Source organism: Ornithorhynchus anatinus, chromosome 5, assembly GCF_004115215.2.
Source record: "Ornithorhynchus anatinus isolate Pmale09 chromosome 5, mOrnAna1.pri.v4, whole genome shotgun sequence".
Classification (NCBI taxonomy): Eukaryota; Metazoa; Chordata; class Mammalia; order Monotremata; family Ornithorhynchidae; genus Ornithorhynchus; species Ornithorhynchus anatinus.
The window spans coordinates 103,375,886-103,381,982 of record NC_041732.1 but is presented as its reverse complement, the minus strand read 5'-3'; positions in this window follow the sequence as shown (position 1 = coordinate 103,381,982).

The following is a 6,097-nucleotide window of genomic DNA, read 5'->3' as shown; positions in this document are numbered from 1 at the left end:
ACGTTCCGCCCTGCGCAGGCGCCCCTTCCTTCCTTCCTTCCTTATTCGATAGTATTTATTGAGCGCTTACTATGTGCCGAGCACTGGACTGAGCGCTTGGAATGGACGAATCGGGCAACAGATAGAGACGGTCCCTGCCCTTTTGATGGGCTTATAGTCTAATCGGGGGAGACGGACAGACGAGAATAATAGCAATAAATAGAGAATGGACCCTGTTTGTTATGCCCTTACCATGTAATAATGGTGTGGGTGGTTAAGCGCTTACTCTGCGCAGAGCGCTGCTTCTAAGCGCGGGGGAGATACAGGGTCATCAGGTGGGCCCACGGGAGGCTCCCAGTCTTCATCCCCATTTGACAGATGAGGGAACTGAGGCCCAGAGAAGTGAAGTGACTGGCCCACAGTCACCCACTGACAAGTGGCAGAGCCGGATGCAAACCCATGACCTCTGATTCCCAAATCTGGGCTCTTTCCCACTGAGCCACGCTGCTTCTCTAATATGTTGGTATTTGTTAAGCGCTTACTCTGTGCAGAGCGCTGTTCTAAGCGCTGGGGGAGATACAGGGTCATCAGGCGGCCCCACGTGAGGCTCGCAGTTAATCCCCATTTTCCAGATGAGGTCAGTGAGTCCCAGAGAAGTGAAGTGACTCGCCCGCAGTCACCCAGCTGACAAGTGGCAGATCCGGGATTCGAACCCATGACCTCTGACTCCCAAGCCCGGGCTCTTGCCACTGAGCCACGCATGTGCCAAGCACTGTTCTAAGCGCTGGCGTACGTAGAAGTTAAGCAGGTTGGACCCAGCCCCTGTCCCACCTGGGGCCCACAGTCTCCAACCTCATTTGCCAGAGGAGGAACTGAGGCCAGAGAAGTGAAGCGACTCACCCAAGGTCGCGCAGCAGACAAGTGGCGGAGCTGAGATTAGAACCCACGACCTCTGACCCCCAGACCCGGGTTCTAACCACTGGGCCACCCTCTTTGGATCTGCCAGGGAGAGATGGAATGCCAGAGCCTCCTCACTTTCCCCTCTAGGCCTGTAAGGCCCTTGTGGGCAGGGAACGTGCCTTCCAACTTTGACCCGTTGTACGCTTTCAAGCATTTAGCACAGTGCTCTGCCCACGATAAAGTGCTGTGAAGTGCACATCTCCTCCAAGAGGCCTTCCCTGACTAATTCCCCTGACTCATTTCCCCTTCTCCCATTCCCTTCTGCATCGCCCTGTGACTTGGATTTGCTCCCTTGATGAGTGTTAACTCTAAGAATAACTCTAGTACGCACACCACGGGGAACCTAAAACCTTTCAGGGCTGGGAAATAGGAGAGAAGCAGCATGGCCTGAGGGACAGAATACGGGCCTGGAAGTCCAAAGGATCTGGGTTCTGATCCTGACTCCGCCACTTTCCTGCTGTGTGTGTGAGACCTTGGGCAACTCGCTTCATTTTTCTGGGTCTCGGTGACCTCATCTGTAAAATGGGGATTAAGACCGTGAGCCCCATGTGGGACGGGGACTGTGTCCAACCTGACTGCCTTGCATAATAATGATGGCATCTGTTAAGCACTTAACTGTGTGCCAAGCACTGTTCTCAGCACAGGGGTAGATACAAGGTAATAATAATAATAATGTTGGTATTGTTAAGCGCTTACTATGTGCAGAGCACTGTTCTAAGCGCTGGGGGAGACACAGGGGAATTCAGGTTGTCCCACGTGGGGCTCAAGTCTTAATCCCATTTTACAGATGAGGGAACTGAGGCCCAGAGAAGTTAAGTACTTGCCCACAGTCACACAGCTGACAGGTGGCAGAGCCGAGATTCGAACCCATGACCTCGGACTCCCAAGCCCGGGCTCTTCCACGAGCCACAGCTGCTTGTATCTACGTCCAGCGTTTAATCAGTGCCTGGCACATAGTAAGCTCTTAACAATACCATTAAAAAAAATATACCTAGGCAGCAGTATTGCTTTCATTGATACTAGCTTAATTTACTCCATCAGATTCTGGCAGGGATTAGGGTTTTTGTGGGATCTGTGTATCTGTTGCTAAGGAAATTAAGACAAAGAGGAACTTTAGGATGAATCATATTCCTCTTTATTTCTTTCAAGACGGGGGCGTCAACGAGCGTGTTCACTCTTACATAGAGTGAATGCAAAATGCGTTCTTCTTATGGTCAAGGCCGGTGAAAATTCCACCTACCGAAAGACGCTCAAAAGCCTCTCCAACCAACTGGCTTTCAAGGCCGACTGCCGGCCGGGTACTGGGACTCTCCCAAGCGCTTAGTACAGCACCGTGGCTTAATGGAAAGAGCCCGGGCTTGGGAGTCAGAGGACGTGCGTTCTAATCCCGCCTCCGCCACTTGTCCGCTGTGTTACCTAGGGCAAGTCAATTAACTTTTCAGCTACCTCATCTGTAAAATGGGTATTATAATAATCACGGGGCTTCACAGTCTTCATCCCCATTTTCCAGATGAGGGAAACTGAGGCACAGAGAAGTGAAGTGATTTGCCCAGAGTCACACAGCTGACAAGTGGCGGAACCCGGATTAGAAACCCATGACCTCTGACTCCAAGCCCGGGCTCTTGCCACTAAGCCCCGCTGCTGCTCTAAGACTGTGAGCCCAAGTGGGACAACCTGATTAACTTGTATCTACCGCCAGCGCTTAGAACAGTGCTTGGCACATAGCAAGCGCTTAACAAATACCATCATTATTGCCCAGACTGAGCCCCCCTTTTCCTCTGCTCCCTCCCCATCACCCCCACTTGCTCCCTTTGCTCTACCCCATGTCCCTCACGGCATTTGTGTATATATGTACATATTTAATAATTGTATTTATTTATATTAGTGATGTCTATATATCTCTAATTCTATTCATTCACATTGATGCTACTGATGCCTGTTTACTTGTTTTGCTGTCCGTCTCCCCTCTTCTAGACGGTGAGCCCACTGTGGGCAGGGATCGTCTCTGTTGCTGAATTATACTTTCCAAGTGCTGAGTACAGTGCTCCCGCACACAGTTAGTGCTCAATAAATACCACTGAATGAACGATGCAGTGCTCTGCCCTCAGTACTTGTTCATTACATACAACTGACTGACCGGTTGGTGTGCACTTTGGGAAACTGAAGAACGGCAAAGATGAGCATTTCTAAACCGCGAGCATCTCGGCATGGAGCCGGAATTTAAAGCTGAGAAGTGGCGTGGGCTGAGCGGGTAGAGCCCGGGCCAGGGAGTCAGAGTGCCTGGGTTCTCTTCCTGCCTGCTGGGGTCTCCTTGGGGCAAACCCTTCTCTAGGCCTCAGGAACTCATCTGTAAGTGGGGATTAAGACCGTGAGCCCCACGATGGGGCAGTGTCCAACCTGATTAGCTTCTATCCCCCCCAGCGCTTAGAACAACGCTCGGCACGTAGTAACGCTTAACAGATACCATGTCATTATTATCATTATTCTCTGGGCCTCCATTTCCTCATCTGGAAAATGGAGATCAAATCCCTGTTGTCCCCCTTCATTTAGACTGTGACCTCTATGTGGACAGGGACTGTATCTGACCTGATGAGCTTGTATCTACCTCAGTGCTTACTACAGTGCTTGGTGCATATAAGCACTTAACAAATACCATTGAAAAACAAAAAACAAACAGAAAAATCTTCGCCAGTCGGCTTTAAGGCAAAGAACTCCCTTCCAATTATTTGTGTTTGATCTGGACTGTGAATTTCACCTCCACTTCTATGCTGTTTCGATTTTTAATTGTTTCATTGTTCCCCAGATGTCTGTCTCAAGTTCTCTCCTGATCGTTTTTTTTTAAATGGTATTTGTTAAGCGCTTACTAGGTGCCAGGCACTGTTCTAAGTGCTGGAGGAGAGACAAGCTCATCAGGTTGGACACGATCCCTGTCCATATAATAATAATAATAATAATAATAATAATGTTGGTATTTGATAAGCGCTTACTACGGGCACAGCACGGTTCTAAGCGCTGGGGGAGATAAAAGGTAATCAGGTCGTCCCACGTGAGGCTCACAGTTAATCCCCATTTTACAGATGAGGTAACTGAGGCACAGAGAAGTGAAGTGACTCGCCCACAGTCACACAGCTGACGAGTGGCAGAGCCGGGAGTCGAACGCATGACCTCTGACTCCGAAGCCCAGGCTCTTTCCACTGAGCCACGCTGCTTCCCCATGGGGCTCAAAGTCTTAATGCCCTTATTGCAGATGAGGAACTGAGGCCCAGAGTGAAGTGACTCGCCCAAGGTCACACAGCAGACAGGTGGCAGAGCCGGGATTAGAACCCAGACTTGCTGACTCTCAGGCCCGGGCTCTTTCCAGTAGGCCAAGCTACTTCTCAATTATTACTGCTGCCTACTTGGGTTCTGGCTGAGAAGACAAGCTAGGGACTCTCCCTTTATTCACCCCGGCTCAGCCCCACAGCACTTACGTCCCTATTCATCATTTATTTATTTCTATTCCTGTCTGTCTCCCCCTCTACACTGTCAGGATACAATGTGGACAGAGAATGTGTCTGTTATTATACCGTACTCTCCTTCACTCATTCAATCATATTTATAGAGCGCTTACTATGCGCAGAGCGCTGGACTAAGCCTTTGGGAGAAGACAATAGAGCAGTAAACTGACAGATTCCTTGCCCACAATGAGCTTTCAATCTAGAGCCGGGGAAGACAGACTTGAATAGAAATAAATAAATTACGGCGATGGACGTAAGTGGTGTGGGGCCGGGAGGGGGATGAATAAAGGGAGCCAGTCAGGGTGATGCAGAAGGGAAGGGGAGATGAGGGAAGTGGGCTCAGTCAGGAGTAGCCTCTTGGAGGAGATGGGCTGCAATATGGCTTTGTTGTGGGATTTAGAGGGGGGCGTTCCGGGCAGGCGGGGACGTGGGCCGGGGTCGGCGCGGTGTGAAACAGTCAAGATGGGGCCCAGGCGAAGTGAGCGGCACCAGAGGAGCGGAGCGTGCGGCCCAGGATGGAGGGGAGAGAAGGGAGGGAGGGAGGAGGGGGCCGGGGATGGACGGCTTTAAAGCCAAGGGTGAGGAGATTGTGTCTGTTGCAGAGGTGGATGGGCAACCACTCAAGTTTCTTGAGGAGTGGGGGAAACGTGGCCTGGATGTTTTTGTAGAAAAATGATTTGGGCAGCAGAGTGAAGTATGGCCCTGAGTGGGGAGAGACGGGAGGCTGGGAGGTCAGAAAGGAGGCTGAAACAGTAATCGAGGTGGGATAGGAGGAGTGCTTGTAATAATGATAATAGTGATAATGATGGAATTTTAAGGGCTTACTATGTGGCAGGCACTATACGAAGCACTGGGGTGGATACAAGCAAATCAGGTTGGATACGGTCCCTCTCCCATATGGGGCTCACGGTCTTAATCCCCACTGTGGAGATGAGGTAACCGAAGCCCAGAGAAGTGAAGTGATTTGCCCAAGGCCACACAGCCGACAAGTGGTGGAGCCGGGATTAGAACCCATGATCTTCTGACTCCCAGGCCCGGGATCCCGCCACTCCACCCTACTGTTCCTTATTAACGTGGTAGCAATTTGGATAGAGAGGAAAGGGTGGGTTTTAGCGATGCCGGAAGGTGGGACCACAGGATTTAGCGATGGATTGAATATGTAGGTCGAATGAGAGAGAGGAGTCAAGGACAACACCAAGGTTATGGGCATGTGAGTCAGATTGGAGGACGGTGGTGCCGTCTACAGTGACGGGAAAGTCAGGGGGAGATGGGGTTTGGGTGTGGAGATGAGGAGCTCGGTTTTGGACACGTTAAGCTTGAGGTGAAGGGAGGACAAGAGATGTCCCATGCGCTTAGTACAGTGCTCTGCATCCAGTCGGCGTCAGTAAGTACAACTGACTCTGTCTCTCGGATACGATCCAGGACCGCTCTTCCAATTTCAGCCCCCGGGGAGCAAAAAGAACTCAAAGAGACCTCCTTCAGTGCACACACGCCGGTCCGGTGAGCCGTTTGAACATACCGGGTTTAATACGATGCTATCCATTCGTGAGAGAAGAGCTTATACAATAATTATCCAGAGGCAGGAACACACACTCTCAGCGGAGAACCCCCGAAACAACGCAGCGAGAGGGCTCGGAAGGGGAGGCGGAGAAGTTCTCGCG